We start from the raw sequence: 22,944 nt of genomic DNA, 5'->3' as shown, positions 1-22,944 counted from the left end.
CTAAAATTAAGGTGTGGGGCACCTGGGTGGCTCAGTTGGTTGAGCGACTGACTCTTGGTTTCGGCTCAGGTCGTGTTCTCTGATCTCACCTTTGGGCTCTGAGGATGGAGTCTGCTTCAGATTCTCTCTTCCTCCCTCACTGCTCCTCCCCTACACTCGCTCTCTCTCTCCAAAGTAAATAAATGCAATCTTTAAAAAATAAAAAAAAAATTAAAAAATAAAAAATAAAATTAAGGTCTTTGATTTACCCTTTAATGTCTCTTTGCTTGTTAAAGATTATTCTTAAACTCTATTAAAAGCAAGAAAAAAAAAATCCTAAAATAGTACCTAATGAAATTTCAGTTTGGATTTTTTTTTTAGGCTTTCAAATAGTTTTGTACATTTTGAGCACTTGCCATGAAAGTGAAGCAACTTGAATTTTTGATTAAATATTTTGTAATTTTTATTTTCTCTAAGAAATTGAAAACCTTTCCTGTAATTTCATGTCTTACAATCTGAAATTTATTTTTAAAACCTGAGGACATCTGTCTTCCCTTTTCAATATTGAAACTATTTTTGCAAAAGATGTCAATATTTCTTAACATACAGATCAAATTTTCCTATTTGCTCACCTTAGAACATAGAAGCCATCGATCTTACCTTCTGAATATTCAATATCCTCTAAATGGGCAGTAAGAAAACATTTTAAAAGCCACATGAAGAGGACTCTGTACACATTAGATAATAATATAAATGTGTAGTCCATAAATTGTTATTAAGAAATAAAATTTGAATTACATAGGATATTACCTGCAATCTAAATACCATATTAATTTTGTCACTTCGTTTTAATTTCAAGTTCTGATAATGCTAAAAAATACAAAAAATTGATACTACAACTCTATTATCATGAGACAACTATGCTTGATTGTTCAACACAACAGTTTTAGTTTAATTTATTGTGTTATTTTTTATTTTAATTAAACTACCTAAAACTTCCTAAGAGTCATTTGAGCATTTTTATGTTACCAAATAATGTTGGGAATTCAAGCAACTATTGTCATTAATTAATCATCATTTCCATTTTCTTAGGAGTCAAGCCAGATCTGAGAGCTAACAAGCAAGCAGGAAGCTTGGAAAAGGCTGGTTTAACAAAAGGGATATGAACAAACGTGTTTTGTATTTCATGTCTATTCCACAGTCATTTGGCAGTTAAGTTATCTGACTTGTGAGAATTAAAGTATTCTGCTCTATTTATATCAAGATTAGCAGAGAGAGGAAAGAAGAAGAGTACTGAATAAACAAATTTTCCTTCCATAAGCATTTGGGTCAATCTCAATAACAATCAAAGATGCATAATTCAAAACAAGGTATTTTTCCCCTCTCAGATTGGAGAAGAAAACAGTGTGATAATACCAGGGTTAGACAAAGTGGAAGTAAAAAAGATGGTTTTATGCTCTGTTTAAACAGAAATTACTACCAGCCACAGGACAAATTGACATCATATATCATTTAAAACCTTTTAAAATGTGTATATTCTTTAGTCAACTCAACTTTCAGAACTTTTTCCTAAACAAAACAAAAGTGAGGTGTAAAGATGTAGAAACACCAATGTTTATAATTATGCAAGTTTCCAAGAGGAGTGAGGTCCTTTACTAAAATCAGATGGAGGAATTTGCATAGCTCTGCTCTGTGAGGAAAGACACTCTCACCCATGAGTTGACTCTTAAGTCACCTGCACTGAAAAGCTTTCCTTATAAGGGACTCCTCCCATGAGGCTGCCTTCTGCGTGGTTGTTTCCTGCCCTTACTAAAAATTGATTTCTGCAGTTCATCACCTCATCATTTGTCTAAAATTTATTATTGATAACTTATATGCTGTGTACTAGCGATTTTTATTCTATTTTATTTTTATATCTTAGATTCTCTGGCTCTTATTTTCTTGTAACTTAAAAATTTATTTCTACAGTTTTAATAGAAAAAGTTTATATTCTTAAAAACTACTTTTAGTCTTAATAACCTCTTTCTTAACTTTTTACTTTTTAGACCTCACTTCTTAGATTGAATTTATTTTCAAGTCTATTTAATTTTCTTAACAATGGCTTTTTCTGTATTTTAAAATTAATATTTTTTCTTGGGGATAAATTCTCTTACCTTAAAAGTATACTCGATTTCTGCTTCTTTTGTTTTTAGACTTCATCCAGTTTGAATGTCTGTTTTTCCATTTATTATTATATTTTAATTTTTTTCTGTTTTGTTGAACAACCGCATTTCACAGCTCATATTCAAGAGGAGAATCCTGGCCCTGCCCATCCCTCAGCCCATCTGCATGAAGAGGTCTGGTGACTCTGTTCTGGCGCTGTCCTTGTTAAACTCTGCTTTCACAGGAGAATGTAGGTTCTGCTTGCCAGCTCCATTGAAACTTAACTGGCAATTAACTTGAAATGTAACTGGCAACATGTTGCAATCACAATCCAGTTCTTAACAAAGGCTCATTTGAAAGAAACATGACTGACTGAAGACTGGGAAAAAGTTGTGCAATCTTTCCATGTCTAAGTGCTTCAGTGTGAATCCCTGGATGAAGTTAGAGCATCAGAAAGCCTGCACCAGAATTTATAGTATTTTGGTACTACCTAGATTGATCATACTGAACTTGGTGTTCTCTCACTGGTCTGTTTCGAATAATTTTATAAGAAATCGCCCTATGAAAGTGTTAATATAGCTATGGTAGAGAAGTTCCCAGGAACATAGTGTCCTTGGAACAACAGCTTTGCTTTTGGGTTTGTATGGCTATTGATACAGTCAGTTCTGTCTTATTGACCCGCTGAATTGTGTAGCCCATATTTTTTTCCTTTTTGTTGGCTGTTAGAGAACACAGCGTCAAAATCATGGCTCGTGTCCAACAAGCACACAGTATCTCTTGGCAAATATTTTACTACTCACTTCTAGTTTCATTTTATTTCTCTCATTTCAGTATTCCCTCTGCAGTGATTTCCTTAGTTGCATATTTTTATTTTATCTGGATATATTGCATGCATTGTTATACTTCACATTAAAGAATTTCAACATCTGAGATACTCTGAAAGAGAGAGAGGCAGAAAAGATCAGCATTATAACCCCATTTTACGCATTAAAAAACCAGGACAATGTGATAATAATAGGAAGCCAGTCAGTAGCAAAACCGAAATTGGAACATCCACCTTCAAGTTATGAAATGACTTAAAATTCAAGAATCCAAAGCCATCAGACTCTCTTGTTATAATTGCCAGATTTCCATCAACACTGGGGATCAACCACCAGTCAGAAATAATCAAATTCTTTGTGCTGTTTTCTCTACTTTATTTTGAGTAATATTAAAGTTCCAGAAATATCAGCCCAGGCAAATCCAGAGAGTATAAGTAACTAAAAGTGTTAGCTCCCACCTCTTTGCCATATGTTCAGAAAAATCTCAGACAAGTTCAACTTGATGTTTTGTGAACCACCCATCTAGAAACATTGCAAGCTTTACTGGGTGGGGTTTTGTGGCAATTTTAAAGTACACCAGTTTAGTCAAGAATATGTAGAAGAACGTAAAAGAAAGATTGATTTTGCCATAAAGATTCATTTTTGCTATTTAATATTAAACAAAATACTTAAATAATACTTGTAAACATTTCAGGCAGTGGATGAAATGATTCTAGCAGACCCGATTTCTAAGCCACAAAACTTGGAAACTCAACCTCTGCTCCATAGAACTTTGTATTTGTTTTGGAGCTTAATACTGTATAAGTACCATCCAGAGATTTTCTGCAAGAATCTCTTTGCTTTGTTTTGTTCTCTGATTATAAAAGTAACTACTCTTATTGTAAAAATTAGAGAAGCAAAAATAATAGAAATAAAAATGAAAACTTAATAGAAATCATTTTAGCTAACATTTTTTCAGCACTTACTTAGTATAAGCACAAATCTAAACACCTTACATACATTTTCTCTACCTCCCAACAATGCTGCAAAATAGATATACTGCTTAGCTCTATTTTATGCCTGGAGAAAACAACACTCAGTGAGTTGCATTAAGTGATTAAGTGAATGAACCACTGATTATAAAAGTCGTAAGATGCATTTGATTTGTTACATTCCAGTTTTTATTCATTTATTCCTTTGTGATAAATAAGGGATGGATAGATACAGACAAAGATAGAGACAGATGGATAGATAGGTATGTGGATAAGCAGATAGAAAGATGATTGATAGATAGATAGATAGATAGATGATAGATAGATAGCTATAGATACTTTTCTTATTGTTAGGACAACCATGTTTGAAACCTGATTCTGCCACATACAATTATATCATAAGTAATTCTTTTTGTGTCTTGAAATTTTACCAAAAATTTAAAAGCCTGCTGAGTCAGTTTAAATTATATTCAGCTGGAAGGGACAGCAAACCTCACAAATAGGCTTAGCATTTAAAACATGTAAGTGCTTACCTACCTACTTCCGGAGGTAGGCAGATGTACCTGCAAGAATTCTGGAGGTAGGCAGATGTGAGGCAGGGTGGTAGTTCAGGGATGCCATCAGCAATCTAACCCTTTCCATCTTTCCCCATGCTGTTCTTAGTATATAGAAGTTCATCCTCCTACCGTCACCTCACCACCATATAGGGGCTGCCATCTGTAGCTGCCATGTTTCAGAAAAGAGAAAAAGAAAGGGTAAAAGAAAGAGGGACATGCCCAGAGGTGTTCTGCCTCCTAAGCCCATCTCACCATTAGCCACATCTGGTTCATACGGTATTTCAGTTAACTTACTGCTGCTTAACAGATCATTCCAATACATAAAGGCTAGAACATCAACAAAATGGCAGACAACTGCCAATGGATGGTTTTACTAGGGAGAGTTAGTCCCTGCTCTGAGTGACATTAGCTGGGGCAACTCCACGGGGGCTGGAGGATCCAAGATGGCTTCACCCAGAAATTTGGCAGTCAGCTGGGGTGGCTAGAATGCCGGGGGGTTGAATGGGCCTCTCTTCTCTTTATAATTCTTCCAAGATCCTTCCCTTTCTCCCCATAAACTTTTTCTAGTTAGACAGTTGGAATTCTTTACATAATGGCTGGCTTCCAAGAGCATGAAAAAACAGAAGCTGCAAAGTTTATTGAGACCTAGGCCCAGAAGTCAACCAATATCACTTTCACACGGTCTACTGGCCAAAGCAGATCATAGGACTAGTCCAGGTTTAAGGGTAGAAGACTTCGCCTCTTGATGGAAGGAGGGGCACATATATAGAGGGATGGAAGGAATTGTTGGTGGCCATCTTTGCAAATAATCCACCACATGTAGATACTCCTGTTCCAGTTACTGTTGAAAGAAAGAAAGAAAGAAAGAAAGAAAGAAAGAAAGAAAGAAAGAAAGAAAGAAGAAAGAAAGAAAGAAACTATAGTAGGGGTGCCTTGCTGGCTCAGTTGGAAGAGCATGTGACTCTTGATCTCAGGGTTGCGAGTTCAAGCCCCACATTGGGTGTAGAGATTATGTAAATAAACAAACAAAAAAATCTGTAGTAGATCAAAGGGCATTCAATCAACAATGAATCTGCCTTAAATTTTTTTTTCCAAGGAATTCCCATTCTCTCTCTTGCTCTCTCTCCCACTGCACCCTCCCTTCTAGCTTTCTTATTCTCTCTAGCTCTCACTCACGCTTTCTCTGCAACACACACATATACACATAATCACCTCCGATAAAATATTTTTTTTAAAAAAAGATTGATTAAAAATTAAATATACAGCCTCCCCCCTTTCCTTCTCTCTCCCCCTCTCTTAAAAACAAAAGGGGGTGCCTGGGTGGCTCAGTCAGTTAAGCATCCAACTCTTGGTTTCAGCTCGGGTCATGATCTCAGGGTCTTGAGATCAAGCCCCAAGTTGGACTCTGAGGTGGGTATGGAGCCTGTTTAAGATTCTCTCTCCCTTTGGGTGCCTGGGTGGCTCAGTCGGTTAAGCATCTGCCTTTGGCTCAGGTCACAATCCCAGGGTCCTGGGATTGATTCCTGCATCTGGCTCCTTCCACCTCTGCCTGCTGCTCCCCCTGCTTGTGCTCTCTCTCTCTGACAAATGAGTAAATAAAATCTTTAAAAAAATTAAAAAAAGATTTTCTCTCTCTCCCTCTGCCCCTCTCCCCAATCTAAAAAAATTAAATATACAGTATATACAGTTTAACCTTAACTAAAGATAGAAAAAAAATCACACACAAAGTTTTCTGTGTGTAGTTGGGCTATAGGTAATCTTACTGTTTGTTATTATTTCAGTATTTTCTGATTTTCTATAATGATATTGTTACCTCTGTATTAGAAAAAAATAATTGCTCTTTTCTAAAGGCTAATTTTTTTTACTAATGGTATAATATTCCATTATATAGATGCAAAAAAAATGATATACACATTCCATTATAATTGGGTATTTAGGCTATTTATACTTTTTCCCATTAAATCATGCAAAGATAAATGTATTTGAATAAATATAAATTTCTTTTCCTAGAAACTATTTTCCAAGAAATGTTATTTCCATTTAGACTTTGACCAGCAGTGTTTAAACAGACTAAGCATATCTTCAGCACCATTGGGTATTTCAGCATTTTAAAAACTTATGGCAACTTATTTTTACTTGCATTTTTTTATTATTAGTGAGTTTGAAATTTTATAAAGTATATTTATTGGCCATTTGTATATTTTCAGGTCTGAATTGTTTGCATCCTTTCAGTTTTTCTGTTGGAACTAAAATGTTTTTCATTTATGGTTAAAAGTCCTCATAAAACAAAGCATATTATATATAGTAGTTGTCATATGTATACATGTGTGGTTTTCAATATGTATACAATATGTACACCAACTCTAGCTATCAATTTGTATATAAAGTAATCTGGAGAGAGGAAAAAAATGGATTCCCTGGTCTATATCACCGGTTTTCAAATCAGGTGTGTATGTGTTCAGGTCAGGAAGAGAGGGCTTAAATGAACTTGGCTTTGAAAATCCCATGAAAATTACTGCTGTAGATTAATTTTGTAACGAAGAAGTTTTAGTCTATGAATAATAATTCTTAGATTTGTGCTTGTTCTCATTGCTCATTCTATTCAAGTTGAAAGCAGGATTATATTGGAGGTCTTTTTCTGAAGAATCTTTTGCAAGGTTGGTAAAGGAGAGGCAAGAATAAAACATTGTTTTCTAAAAAATAGTGACATTTACTTATGAAATTGTGGAATTCTGAACAGGTATACTCTGGGTAAATTAAGGGCCCAAATCCAATAGTTTGGTTTTTTAAAATCTGCTTTATTTAACATTAAAAAGTGTGTTAAACAGAACACCCAGGTCATTCCTCCTTGGCTAGTACTAATGGCTAAACGTATAATTTACAAAGCACTCTTTGCATACTCAAAAATAATGAGATGATACAATCAAATTAATTGTATTTTTACTCCTTACAATGGAACAAATATTTCCTATGTATTCATAAAGAAAGATTCTGGCATGCCCATGACATGTAAATTGTCTCATGAGCATCAAAAAACTTTTTGTTATTGCTATTTATTAATGGGCAATTAAAACAGATTAATTGGGCTACATTTGTTTAGCTTTCAGAAATTACAATGGGGAAATTCTATACTGATATAGTACTATATGATAAAAGGAACATGATAGAATGTATCACTCAGGTGCAGAGTTTTAGATTAGTGGGGTACAGTGTTACTGTATTGGCTATACAGGGTCTAGAGGAGAATAAAGGGGAAATAAATGGAAAATTTTCTTATGTAATATTATCCACCAGAGGAAGCATAGACAGTCAAAAAGAATATAAATAATAACTAAGGTTGACCATTAAACTAAATAGATTTTCCCCTAGGCTTCAGTATTAAAAAGAAAAAGATTTCCTAAATGACACCAGCCCTCTTTTAGAGAAACAAAATGTCATAAAAAATCAGATATCATTTTTGAACAGTGGCTTTGTGGCTATATTTGTGTTTTGAATCAGGCCTTTCATCACAACAAATTATAAATAAAATATGAAACCTTTGCTTCACACATTAATAGCCAAATGCTTATATAATGCATGCTTAAATTTTTTTTCACTTTACACAGTGAATCCAAACCAGATAAACAAAAACACTTATTTTTAAAGTCTTTAGACTCATTTAATCTAGGCAAATGTGAACAGGAGAGAAGTAGCTGCTAAAAGATGACAAAGTTTACCCAAACCAACGAAATTTTAAAACATCTCCAAGTGAACAAAGCCGGAGACTCCATCTGCCTTATGAGCTTACCTGCATGTGAAGTGATTCCAGTGGCTATAGAACTGCCTTTCAGACACACTACGGTTTTGAAAAGAATGTAAACCATATTGTGCTTTTACAAGGACAATACTGAAAGTATTTCTGAGCACATTTCAGTTTTATCTTTTTCTTATGCATTATCTCAAAGTTTCTGGTTTCCATCTTTTTCTATCATTCAGTAAATGTTGATACTGTCTTCAGTGACCATTCTATAACTAAAAAGCATTATTAAACATAATTATTATAGAGTTATGATAGTTGGTGGCCCCCTTTATATATGCTTACGGAGCTGCCCATGGTTACACAGATGGTAGAGTTGAAACCTCTTTTTGCATTCTGTAGGGTAACTGGACCTAACTAATAATACATGGGATTTCCCTAAGCAATCCTCCATCTTGGCTTTTCCAGTCTCTCTACGACCAATAACTATTTTCCCTTTGTACTTCACAGGGCTCAAGAACTCACATTCTTCACTATTTTAGATAGTTGTGAAGCGGTGTATTTTATTAAGAAAATTTGCTTGAATTTGTGAACATTCTGAAGGAAATTCTTACAACACAAAATGCACTAACCTATGTGGTGCTACGTAGTCTATAGAATATATGCATATAATATTATGTATATATGGTTCTACAGTCTCCTATATGATACTGCTAATACTCACTCTAGCTATTAGTAGGGTTGTATACTGATAATCAGCATAAGATTGGTTGTGTACTTTAGTAAGTAACCAAGAGATATTTAATTAACATTTGACAGGTGAATGAATTACTAAATGATATTGAAGTTTGGGCCTTGAAACTATTTTGATTATGAGATGATTTATTACTGGGTCAATAACTAATGAATTGCCTAACATAAAAGGTAGTTATTTTATTTTACTCTATTGGAACACTACTAAAATATATCTGAATTCTGACCAGTGGTATTAAACATTTCTCAGTTTATTTTATTGGCTCCAAAACATACAGCTAAATGTACTAAAGGAAGTATTTCAAAACCACATTTAGGAATAATCCAAAAAGCTAAATCAAAAAGTAAATTCAGTACTATGAAAAAAACAAGTAAAAGGTGTTCTTAGCATGTTAAATCTAATTATTCTGGTTTTTATCAGACTACTAACTAAAGTATGTAAGTTTCAAGGCACTGACTTTTGAAAATGCTCTGAAACTTAGGGTATATACTAAAACCAGAAAGTAATGAAAAAATATGTAAAATAGTGGTTTAATTTATGTTATAACAGGCATTTGAATGTGAAATTTTGTTTTTTTTTTATGTGATGTTATTTCTTCTCATTATTTTATACCCAACAGCCTGAGAACTTCAGTACCAGCTGACCCTCAGGCAAGAAAGACAGTAATTTGTAAAGTAAAACTAATTTTTGGTGAATCATCCAAGGAGTTCATTGCTTCTCAACATTTCAAATTAACCTTTTCATGTCACACATTATTAGAAATAAATCCAATTAAATTACATAGCTTCCGTGAAGTAATTTCCCCTCAAGATGCCATTTCTATCTCTCCAGGGAAAACAACATTTTAAAAACCTAAAACTAAAACTAGAGAAATTATAATTTTAAACTTTGTGTAATGCAAATATATGTGTCTCATTTAACACTGTTACTTTCTCATGTCTGTCATGTGAATAGCTCATCCAATCAAAAATTCCCAAGAGCGTGGCTTCCCACAGATCTGAATTCCCCACATGAAGAAGGCACCACAGCCATTGAGGTAAGAAGCATCTGAGGAAATTTTACATCTTGCATCCTCATATTTTTTTTAACATTAATTTTCTCTTTCCTTTGGGAACTAAGACCAAAATTAATCAAGGAAAGTAGGCAAAATAAGATGATGAATAAGAAGAAGAGAAAGTAGCAATAAAAGATGATAAGTGATAAGGGGACTAACCACACTTTTAACTCTACTAAATGTATTTTTTAAGTGTAAGGACACTGTTGGCCCACAGACACTTTTCACATGTTCCTTTCCTGAGGCCCGACAGACTGTCTTGAGATGTAACTGATCTCACATTCCACAGTTGGGATCCAGAGAAAAGTTTATTTTGTAACATTCACTCAAGGCTATAAATGTCCTTGAACTTTAGTAATTGTGTCCTTGTTTTCGAATCAATGGACATATGTCTTGTGGATGGAGAATGTGTTCTACATATGGTTAGACTGCCTGAATTTGAGCTCAGGCTTGTCACTTGCTAGCCTGCCATCTAAGACCCATCCTCTAAACGCTTTAAGTCTTACTTACCTCATCTGTAAAATGGGGATAATATCTAATCTGGCAATGTTGACTAATGAAGGTTAGATGCATAACTTATCTTGTCCATTGGAAAATACTAAGGAAGTGAATATTATTATGGTACATTTAGTGCCATAAGAAATGCCTTATTTATTGTTTTTAACTGGTTAAGGTCCTCAGCATTATGTGAATCATGTAGACAGTGCTTGACAATTAGTGGATAAATGAATACATTCATGAGTAGCTCATAGCAGTGAAAAACTACCTCACTAAAGAGAACAGTGTGAGGTAGGGCTACAGTGGGATTCCGGTTCCCATTTGCTGCTAATCCCTGGACCTTCTCTGGAGACTGTGTTCCCTAGTGGACACAGAGACCTGGTTTGGAGATGGACTGTGCTCCCCGAGAGCAATAGGGTAATTAGAATCAGCTAATAGCTAACAAGGAGACTTAGCTCTTGCATATAGACTTATTTCAACACTGATACTGTATTTCTGGGATTTTGTTTCACTCTGGTAGACGGAATAGAGAATAAAATGGAATGTCTTCCTTTCACATTCATTCATTCACATTCATCTATTGAATAAAATTTGTACCGTTATCCACACTAGCTGTTAGTAAACCTTAACGTCTAAGAAGTAGCTGATTCTGTTTTTTAGACAGATTCTATTTGCTACCAATTTCAATTCTATAGTTATTAATGAACACTTTAAGTATTCTCATTTCCTTTCATAAATCTGCCTTTTTTTTAACCTCCTACCACACGATTCCTTTAGTAGAATGATAGCAGGCAAAAAACATTTTTTTTCAATTATTGTTATTTGTCTCAATATCTTCATGATCAAATGTACACACTCTTTACTTATAAACTGTAAAACAGAATTAAGAGATATCCTCTGGCTATTTTTAATCTGAGACTTTAAACAAGAGCACACCAACTTGAAAGGTATGTCAGTGAGAGATGAGCAAATATTAACCAGTTAGCTCAAATTAATATATATATTTGAGTCCCTACAGTGTGTCAGGCTCTATGCCAGGCATTTGGGATACAAATATGAGTAATAAGTGTTCTTTGTTTATGAAGAACTTATAGATAAATGTGTATTTTTATTTAGTTGACTATATATAAGATGGAAAGCAGTGAAAGGGACAGAATGAACCTCAATAAAACCCAGAAGCCAGAAAACTCCAAGACCTAAGGTAAAAAAGGAAAGTCTTCAACTCCATATAGGATAGAAGTGTGAGGGTGGGGGCGCCTGGGTAGCGCAGTAGTTAAAGCATCTGCCTTCGGCTCAGGGCGTGATCCTGGCGTTCCCAGATCGAGTCCCATGTCAGGCTCCTCCTCTATGAGCCTGCTTCTTCCTCTCCCACTCCCCCTGCTGTGTTCCCTCTCTCGCTGCCTGTCTCTCTGTCACATAAATACATAAACTCTTTAAAAAAAAAAAAAAAAAGAAGTGTGAGGGTGGTGAGAGCTCGTAGCGTCATCACATCTCTGGGACTCAGTTTCCTCATTTAGGAAAGTAAGGAGATGGCTCAGAATGCTTTGATGATGCTATGATTTTAGTAGTTTTAAAATATGTCCACAGACTCTTGTATTCTCCCTTCAAAGAGTGGAGCCTGATTCTCCTCCCTTTGAGTGTGGGCTGGTCTTAAGCAAAGAACAGACTATGTTGCAAGTGACTGGGAATAAGTCATAAAAGGCTTTGTCTGTTTGCCCCCTCCTCTCTTTTTTAAAACCATTATTAATAGATTGTTTCTTTTATTTAAGAGTATAGAATATTGCTCTTCAGTTGACAGAAATTAAATTTATCTTGCTCTCTTTTGGGTTGCTAATTCTGAGAGAAGCTAGATACCATGTAAACAACTCTATGGAGGGGCCTCCATGGCAAGGAACTGGGGCTCTGGCCAAAAGTCACGTGACTGAGCCATCTTGGAAGCAGACCCTCTGGCCCTGTCAAACCTTCAGATGGCCACAGCCCTGGGTGACATTTTTACTGTAATCTCAAAGGAAACTCTGAGCCACAACCACCTAGCTAAGTCATTTCTGGTCTCCAAACTTGAAGAAACTTTATGAGATAGTAAACATGTGTTGTTTCAAGCTATTAGGGTTTGAGGGTGATTTGATACAAAGCAATAAATAACTAATGCAAAGACACTGGTGTACAAATTAATAATGGTATATAATGAAAAAAATAGTACAAATGAATAATGAGTAATAATTTTATATTTTGACATAGAGGATTTGGGCAATTAGTAGGAGTTTTTGCTTACAAAACCTTAGACGACTAAAGGAAAAGTTACAATTCTGTTAGAATTGAACCATATAACTTGATCGTAGTCTTGGCTTTGACCCTCACACGGCAAGAATGCAGCCCAGTGGGGTAGTTCATTATCGTACAACTTTTTATGAGCCTGACTGGACCTCAGTAAATATTTGTTGAATGAGGGAGCAATGGAAAACGACAAGGAAATGTGCTAGTCTGGGGATAGTATGAACACCAATGTTAGAGAGTATCTATCTTGTACCAGACACCATGATAAAGAGTTGGCATGAATGAACAAAGAAGTACTTATATTATTGAAGACAATTGATATATAAGTATCCACTGCCTAAAACTAATTTGGAAAGAGGGAAAACGTAGAAAAGGAAACTGATGGAAATAAAATGCTCTCAGGCAGAGCAGAAACAGATTATATGGACCCAAGATAATCCCAGAAAGTGTGTCTTATCAGTGTCTCCAATAGAAGATTTCCCCCTAGGCAATGTGATTTTACATAAAGGAAAAAAACTTAGTAAATGAGTGTGAATTCATGAAATGCAGTTTTAACCAGGGTTTGTTTAAAACTCTTTGATGCCCCAAACAATTACATGAATAAGGCCTGCTTGCTTACCATGATCTTTAATGTTGCCAATATAATCATGTATTATTTTTCAAACGTTTGTCCTTTATCTCAGCATACTGAGCTAAAGCCACAAATAAAGACACAATAATGGTGATGACAATTACAATGTAAAGATGTTGCAATATTTATTGGTTATATACAAAAATGTTTTACTTAAACCGTGTACTTTAAAAATTTATAAATATATATTCCATTAAATGTCATGTCGATTAGGGTCTAAATACGTCATTAGAGTTCTGAAAGAAGAGATTTGGGTTTCAAGACAGACCGAATTATCTACTCTCATACCTTTTCTTTTTTACCTTTGATTGGAGTAATGGGCATCATTTCTGCTTATTAGGACTAAATGGACACACCTCATTAGGACTAAATTAGGACACACCAAATGACTTGAGGTAGAAGAGAATATTTTACTTTTTTTTTTGCAACTCAGATTCCTTCAAATACTAGAACCTTTACACACCTATCTAACTTGAATTATGCCTTTTCACCTAAACAATAATAGCAATTAAACACAAATAAATTGAGGGACACCTGGGCAGCTTAGTAGGTGGAGAACGTGACTCTTGATCTTGGAGTTATGAGTTCAAGCCCCACGCTGGGTGTACAGATGACTTAAAAATAAAATCCTAAAAACAAACAAACAAACAAATAAATTGAGCTATAATCTCTATAAAATACTGAGCACACACATCTGATATATCTGCTCCAACTCACAGGCTATACCTAAAAGAAGTGTGAGGCACGCTTGGGGCATTGACAGAATGACTTTCAGAACTGCCCCCTTGTACCTTGCCGTTTTTCCTTGATCTTCTGTGCTGAATCTTAACCTGTTCCCTGGTTCCCTTGTGTTCCTTCCGACACACTGACCGGTTGCCGTCCCACTTCCTGACTTTCGGCTTTGTTCCCTACGCTCCGAATCGCAGTTCTTCTTCTGCATATCATCTCCAATCACGCACTGATAAGGAGCTCTCTTGCGGAAATGACTTCCACCCTTCTACCACACATGCGACCCCCTTCACAGCTGGTATTTGGCCAGGCCTGCCCCCAGAGCAGGCACAAGGTATTGCAGGGTTGACACACGTATGTGAAGGATTCTCTGCCCACGGTGTGAATGCTATCGTCCGGCCTTCCCAGTAAAACCAGGCCTTTTGGTATCTCCAGTCCTCCCTACATACGTCTTTTTAAGATACCCTGTTTCTGAAAGTGCTTTCTTCAATACCTCTCTCAAGGGCCAGATTATTCACTCTGGGTCAAACCCCTAGAGCTAGAGAATAAGAGTTGTTGTATGTTCAAATATACACACGCCTTATTTATGACAGGGAACTTCCACACCTCAAAAATAATTAAAGCAAAAATAAAAAAGTAGAAGCTGGAAACTTCGCACCCAATATTAACGGTTTGCCCACCCCTAATACACACAGACACACAAACAATCCAGAGTGCATCGACTCCAGCAATGATTGATAGGAGCTCATAACAAAATCCTGGGCCTTCTTCAATTTCAACGAGCTACTTGGAAGGGAAAATACAAGAAAAAATGACTCTGAGATCAATATTTTCCATCGGCGGAAGGAGCTTGTAAGAAACCGAAGAGGGAAAAAACAAAAGCAAAAACACCTTGCCCTTGGCCTGTGAGTGTTCTGTCTTTCCCAGGCCACGTGCTGGTGTCCCAGGACTTTGCAGGTTGTGCGGAGCGACAGAGAAGGAGTAGGACCTGACAGCTACTGAAATTCAGTTTGTTCATTCATTCGACACTTATATTTTGAGCCCCTGCTCTGTGTTGAGAGCATCAATGTTCTGCCTTCATCAAGCTTACTTTCTCATGGAATAGACAGAGAAAAACCAAATAAAAAAAGATGTTTAGAACACATGACAGGCAGTGCTAGTGCTGTTTAAGAAAAAAGAAATTGAGCAGGTTGTGAAGAAGGAGTGTGGCAAGTCCTGGCAGGTGAAGCATGGGGCCTGGGAAGGCTTTTCTTAGGAAATGACATTTCAACAGAGGCCAGAATGAGATGGAGAAGAGTGAGCTTGCAGAAGTGTGGGGAGAATTTCAGGCAGCAGGAATAATGAATGGAAAAGTCCAGGGCCAAGAACGTGTGTGGAGGGTTCAATGAATAGAAAAAGAACCAAAGCATCTGCAACAGAGAGAAAGGAGAAAAGGGGTAGAAAAATCACTTCCTAGAGGTGGTCAGAGACCAGATTGCATAGGCCCTTGTAAACTGTGGTAAGAACTCTTCCCCCCCACCCCCAAGAGCTCTCAGAAGCAATTCTGGGGAGCTTTGATTATTGGTCCCATTTTTTTTCACTTGCTGGTAATAGGATGATATACTTACACACACCCTTGGCTATAGTCCTTTGCAGGCCCCTCCCACGTGTGTAACGTGTATTTCCTTACACCATTGACACATATGCCTTGCTTTGGTCAATGGAATGTTCACTAATGTGACACAGACAGAGGCCTTACGTGTGCTCACATGGGTTGTCTTGGCTTCTGGAGCTCCCCTGATTACCATCTGAAGAGTAAGCTCAAGGCTGTCACCATCCCGTCAGCAAGGGTCCCAGAGTAAGGTTCATGGAGCACATCAGAACCCATCCTGAAGCCTGAAACAGAGGCACCCCAGCTGAGCTGTGGACTTGCTGCTGTAAACTACTGAGAGTCAGAGTGGTTTGTTCAGCAGCCTAATTGAAGCAAGAGCTGACTAATACACCACTGGAGGGTTTAAATCAAAGGAAGACAGGAATCTGACAGATTTTAAGAGGACCACTCTGACAGCTGTTGAGAGTAGAAGGAAGAAATATACGAGTGCAAATAGGGCAATTCAGAGGCCACTGCAAGAATCCAGGTGAGGGATGATGGTGGCTAGATGGGGGTGGGGGTGGTAGTGGAGCTGATGGGATTTGGGGATGACTGGGAGGTGAAGTCTGCGATAAAGGGTTGTGACAACACTGTCGTACAGCAATTTTATCATCCAGCTGGTTATTTTATCCAGCCCACCAGCCCAGCCTACGTTGCTAAGCATAAAAATCAGAGTATAAAGAGTGTTTTTGTCAACTGCCATACATTCGGGGACTACAGTTGCTATAGCAGCCAAGCAATTCTCTTTGGGCAGCCAGGTGGAAACCAAATTGTCTTGAAGAATCCTACAGCTGAATAGGGAGATTTTCTCTAATACCACATGACAAACTTTATCATTATCTTTTTATTTTTTTAACAAGAATATCTAAATCAGGATGCTATCTATGGCTTAGTACATGATTCTCTCTTTCTGAAACCAACTTGTTTTTCCATTTTGCAGTTGGTAGTTTGTGCTGAGAATTTTACAGATATTGCTGTTTCAAGAGGTCATTCTGTCAAATGCTAGAGCATCTCCCTCCTCAACTGAATGGGCACCTTTCCTTGGGTTTCAGAAATGGCTCAGACCAGTGTACACTCCTCATCCACAGCAAGGGCTTTTGACTTAAATATGTATCTTCTTTCCTACCTAGGAAGGCAAGTCAGACAGTACCAGAGCCTCACAGACCACCTGGCCTCTCTCTTGTCACACTTCCTTCAAGCTTGGAGCCAAACTAAACCTGGAAGTCTGATCGTGCCTCTCTTCCCATATGGCTCACCCTGGCATTCCTCTCATTAAAACCGAACTTTTCTACTTGCATAAAATACACCCAGCTCAGGAACTCTTGTACTCTGTTGGTGGGAATGTAAATTGGTACAGCCATTATGACAACAGTATGGAGGTTCCTCAAAAAATTAAAAATAGAACTACCATCTGATCCAGCAATCCCACTTCTGGGAACATGGCCAAAGGAAATAAAATCAGTATCTTGAAGAGATATTTGCACTCCCATGTTCATTACAGCACTACGCACAATAGCCAAGATATAGAAGCAACCCGAGTCTCCATGGATGAATGATGGCTAAAGAAAATAGGTTACATATATACAATGGAATATTATTAAGTCTTAAAAGACAAGGAAATTTTGCAACAATATGGATGAATGGATGAAACTTGAGGGCATTATGCTACATGAAATAAGTCAGACACAGAAATACAAATACTTCATGATCTCACTTACATGAGAAATTCAAAAGAGTAAAACTCATAGAAGTAGAGAGTAGAATGATGAATTCCAGGGGCTGAGCAGTAGGGGAAATGGGGAAATGTTGGTCAAAGAATACAAACTTTTAGTTATGCAGGATAAAAATCTTCTGGGAATCTAAAGTACACCATGGAGACAATAATTAACAATACTGTATTGTATACTTAAACTTTACTAGGAGAGTAGATCTTAAATGTTCTCAGCACAAAAAAAAAAAATGACGACTATGTGAAGTGATAATATGTTAATTTGATTATGGTAGCCATTTCACAATGTGTACATAAATCAGTACATCGTGTTGTACACCATAAATGTACACAATTTTTGTCAATTATACTTCAATAAAGCTGGGTGACGGAAGTACACTCAGCCCTCACCAGTAGTATGACAAAGGGAGAAAGACAGCCTCCAGGACTCCCACATGTGCTCCCTCCACTTCCCCCATTAAAGCTTTAGTCTCCAACTCCCCTGACCTGAGTGACACAGTATCTTATAGTGCACCCAACCCAGCATCTGCATTTATATAAAACCGTCTTTGGCTCTACTTTGTCTATTTTGTCCACAGTGGTCCTTGATAGGCATTTGTGCTCCTCCTCCCTGAGGAGATCAGAATGAGGGAGCACGAGCAGGTGCCAGTACTTTGATGAACTTCTTTCTATTTCTGGATATCTGCCACACAGCATAGTAGATTACGTACTTCTTACTGTTGTACCATATGTATTCAGAATCAAACAATTTAAAAATGCTTAATGTTCACCCACCAGCCAGGGAGGGAACTGGTCTGGTAGACTGTAACAGAGAACTAGCCTCTAAAGCTTGTGGCTATTCATAATAGACAGCACTGATGTAAAAATGACAGCCAAACATTCATTAAACTCATTAAAGTCCTAAGAAACTCAAAAGTACTCAAAATAAATTGCATTTTGGCACAAAGAGTTTAAGGAGAAATCTCCTAGGAAAGAGTTTAGAATTGCTAGAATTGCTTGCAATCTGTAGGAGGGCTACATTTCCTGCATTTTAAAAAGAAATCTCATAAATGTTCAAGAGAGATTTATTGTCTGTGGTTTCTATGCAGCCTGCAAGCACTAGGTAAATAAGACGCCTTACCGGTGCGAAAGCTGTTACTTGTTCTTGTATCCTTGGTGAGTCTGAGCATGCTATCACAGTACAATTAAATCCGTGTTTAGAGACACTAACCAGGCACCAAAACTGCACGGTGCAATCACACTCCTCAGGGAAATGATTGCTTCATGCAATAGCCCTCATGGGTTCTCTTTCCCATCCTGTTCAGGGACACATGTGTCACTTAGCCTCTTCTATCACATTAGAGGTCAGAGAGGACAGGTGGCCTTAAATGTCTTGTCTAGAATTGCAAGAATCCAGATAAACTAAAGGACTAATGTCAAGGTTTTCAAGAGCATAATACTCTCTGGAAAATAGTATCATTAAGACAGCCTTTCAGGAGATAATGGACTCTTTTCCTTGGGATTTTTAATAAAAGGTCTTTCTTGTCCTAAGGTATGATGGGGAGAACATCCATTGAAATGCTTCTTGGAGCTACAGTTCACAATATTTGGAGTTAATATTTCCCTATTTCCCCAAATTATGTTTCATTAATGTGATTTTCCATGTTTTGGCTTTTTGTGTGTAAGTTGTAGCTTCAACAAAATGTATTCAGGTGCTGTGCTACTTTGCCTGATGGATTTGGATAATGAACAAGGAAAAACAGAAGAAAGGTAAAAATAGAACTCAATCGTTATTTACAATCATGTGCCATTTTCTAAGATGGCCTTGGACTTGCCTAAGCCTAGTTTCTTTATCAGTTTCTTTTTTTATATTGTGATAACCCTTTCTCTGCCGAGCTGGTTTACTTTACAGCTGGGATTTTTAAAATATTTTATTAAATATTTTGAATCTAAAAAAAAAGACAGCTTTTCAAGGACCCATTATTGTTAGACCTGTATTTTTAGATTGAAGAGATTCTTCAACATCTTTTGAGAAAGTCAAACTCTATGTTGAATGCTCTCTTGAGATACACATTTACATTTTAGGGGTCAGGAACTGTAGGTAAATTCCACTACTCTTTCCCATGGGACCTTGAGCAAGTTCCATTCTTGACCTCTGTGTATCCATTGTTTCCACGGTGATACATGGTGTATGTGTGTGCTTCTCCTCACTGAGGAGATGGGAATGAAAGAGGGGCAAGGAGGGCCAACACCTTGTCAAGTTAATTCTTCTATTCTTGATTCTCAGCATACAGTACCAAGTACTATGCCTGGATAGTACAGAATGAGATAAAGCCTTCGATTTTAAAAAATAAAAGTTAATAAATAATTTATAAATTTGTTTAAACATTTTTTAATCAATATACCTAGTTGGAAGAATGTTGTAAGACATTCTTTATATTAGACCTCTGTTTCTGACAGCCTATTAGACGTTTCTACTGGTATGTCTCTGAGTACCTCCAGCGCAAACATTCAAAACCAAACCTAGTATTTTTTCCCCCATGAGCAAAGTCTTCCTTCTAAGTTCCCTAACTCAACATTTGTTTCATCTGGTCAGCCAAGCCCCAAACCAAAACATTGTCCTGGGCTCCTCTCTCCCCCATCTCCATTGTCCAATCACCCAATAAGTCAGATATCCTGCCTGTCATAATTTCAAATTTATTCATTCTTTCCCGTTTCCACGGTCACTGCTAGACCTTTATCATCTTTCATTTTGATTATAAAGAAACCTCCCAAATAGATTCTCTGCCACCTGTCTCTCATTTCCCTCCAATCCATCTAGCACGGTGCCAGAATTATTTTGTTGAAACACTTATCTGATAATATCCTTCACTGACTTAAAAACTGACTTTGGTGACCCCCTGTTGCCTGTAAGATAAACTCAAAGTCATTTCAACAGTGGTTCTTTTTTTTCAGTATCTATTACCACAAGCCATACATTCTACTAAGTACGACAAATATGAAGATGAAAACGCAGGGACTCCTAAGGAGCCCATAGTGCACTTCTAGGCGAATCAGATGTATTAACAGCTATTTACAATGCAATGCAATGTATGCCACCACAAGAGTGTGTACAAGTACAGAGCAGCACAGCATAGGGAGTGAACACTTATATTAGGGGCTTCAGAATGGGGAGGTGTCTGAACTTGGGATGGGTATGCCAAGTCCAGAGAATGGCACATGGAAAGTGCATAAGAATCAAACAGCACTCTGGGATGTATTTATTGTAATTATTTTTATTGCTAAGAATGTTGATATCAAGAACTGAGACCAGAAACACTGGACTATGAATCGCTCTTGGGTATGGTGTTAGGGGGTTGGTAGTGGGGGTAAGGTGGGTAAGCTGGGAGTCGTCAAGACACAAAAACAACAGGTGAGGAGAGTAATACATTTAAGTTGACATATCCAAGTGCAGGTCAGAGAGATGGAAAGCTTGAGAGGGACTTGACTCCTTATTGCTGGAGGGCAACGCACGGAAAGCATGAAAAAGAATGCAGGCAGCTAAAGGAGCAAAAAGTGGACCTTGGATGACGGCCAGCAAAGAAACAGACCTCAGTCCTACAACCACAGTGAAGTGGATCATCCAACAACTTGAATGAGATTGGAAGCAAATTCTTCCCTAGAGTTTCTAGTAAGGAATGCAGCCCAGGGGAACCTTAATTTTAGCCTTCTGAGGCCCTAAGCAAAAAGCCCAGCTGAGCTCGCATGGACTTCTGACGTATAGATATTGTGAGAAAATAAATTGCGTCACCATTAAACTTGTGGTAATTTGTTACAATAGAAAACTAACACAACATGCCAGATCACGTTCAAATTAGTTGTATTCACACACTGATTATACTCATTAGAAGTTCAGTACATTGAATTTAGGAACCACCTGTAATTCCTTGGTGAGGCTTTGTTTCAGGATTATGACTGGATCAGAGAGCAAGTGCAATCAAGATTCAACCGAATTTACTGGAAGACCTTAGGTTCCTCATCTCTGCCTCATAACGGACCTTCAGATTGTGACTTGTTCGTTATTAGTTTCATCTGAACCTAAGCACTTCTTCTTTTGTGCTTAGAAGAGCGTCTCCTTAATACTGGGGTCACAGCATGATCCTGAGTTCCCTTTAAGAATCTAGACATTTTGTTTGAGAGTTACTTCAATAAATTGAGATATTTTGTTACCAACGATTTCTGTAACCTAGCCCTAATTACATGCCCTATAACATGCCCATTCCCGTGTCAGCCTGCTAGCCGGTTCCCCTGCTGTATTGTGTGTAAGTTGGGTTCTTGAATGTGGTTTCTCTTATTTTGGTCAAGGCCCAGGGCTTCTCCCCTGCAAAAAGTTATAACTCAAGCAATTCTCCTTGTAGTCCTCAACTAAGAGTCGTTCTCCCCACCCCACCCCAGGCATGACCTTCCAGGTAAACTGCCAATGTGAACAAAAAATTCTGCTAGATCAGAACCTCCTCTTTCTGGGAGTGGCCTCCCCCACACCCCCTCCCTGGAGATAGGATGCTCTAATGGCTGCAAGGAAACATGATTTGCAGGTTACAGAAATAAAAACATGTTGATTTCATATTAAAATCTTTCCTTTTTTAGAGTCAAGAAGTTTTTGGAACCTAATCTTTCAGGATCCATTAAAAAATTCTAACTGCTTCCATTTCCTAGACTCCTGTGTGCCCCTGATTTCTCATGTGAAAAATGAGGACAGTAATAATAACTAGGCTGTGGGGGAGGACTGAATGACTTAAAAGATGAAAAGTGTTTCAAGCCAGCAATTCCTCTTCGGGGAATATGTTAAATAGCCCTAAAAGCATCAGCTAATACGAATATATGTGTAAGGATGTTCGGTGCAACGTTGTGGTGGCAAAAAATAAAACTGGAAACAACGCAAATATCTATCCAACTGTGTATAGTTAAATAAATGTGGTACATGAGACACATTACAGAACATTATACAGTTGTTTCAGACATCTGCCGGGTATCATCTCACATCCTCTCCGTCCACATTTTACTCCAGCTGTTGCTGTAGCAACCAGCTGCTTATAGGTATAATTGACAGCAACCTCCTTCAGCTGCATCACATATTTCTTGATTTGTGCCCAGAGTCTCGGTCCATCAACATTTGGAACATTTGCAGGAACTCATAGCCATTTCAACACAGGTGCAAACCTGCAATTGAAAAGAACACAGGGCTTATCCTGACTATTAGAGAGTGGGAACAAGCATATAAGTGGTTTCTCTCCTGTCCTTTGAGCAGACAATCTGAGATGTATTCTACACTGCTTCTCGGAAGTCCTGGTTCCCCACAGTTCTGACCTGCCCAGTAAGGAACCACTGGCTGACTTTCCCTTTTCTCCTGTTTATTCTTTCTGTTCCTCCATTCTTGGTCCTTAGGATCACTTTCCAGAATAAGCTGCCTGCAGGCAAGCC

At 37.5% G+C, this 22,944-nt stretch overlaps 1 long non-coding RNA gene across 1 annotated transcript; it reads left to right on the top strand.

The window, feature by feature from the left end:
* The first annotated feature begins 2,084 nt into the window (after positions 1–2,084).
* LOC121101850 lies at positions 2,085–17,176 on the top strand. The gene is made up of 3 exons (XR_005833861.1): positions 2,085–2,371; positions 9,915–9,996; positions 16,907–17,176. It is a non-coding gene; the product is annotated as an uncharacterized LOC121101850 (long non-coding RNA).
* The last annotated feature ends 5,768 nt before the right edge of the window (positions 17,177–22,944 follow it).

This window comes from Ursus maritimus, unplaced genomic scaffold (assembly GCF_017311325.1).
Source record: "Ursus maritimus isolate PB19 unplaced genomic scaffold, ASM1731132v1 scaffold_11, whole genome shotgun sequence".
In the NCBI taxonomy this organism is placed as follows: Eukaryota; Metazoa; Chordata; class Mammalia; order Carnivora; family Ursidae; genus Ursus; species Ursus maritimus.
This window is presented reverse-complemented; position numbering and strand designations above follow the sequence as displayed.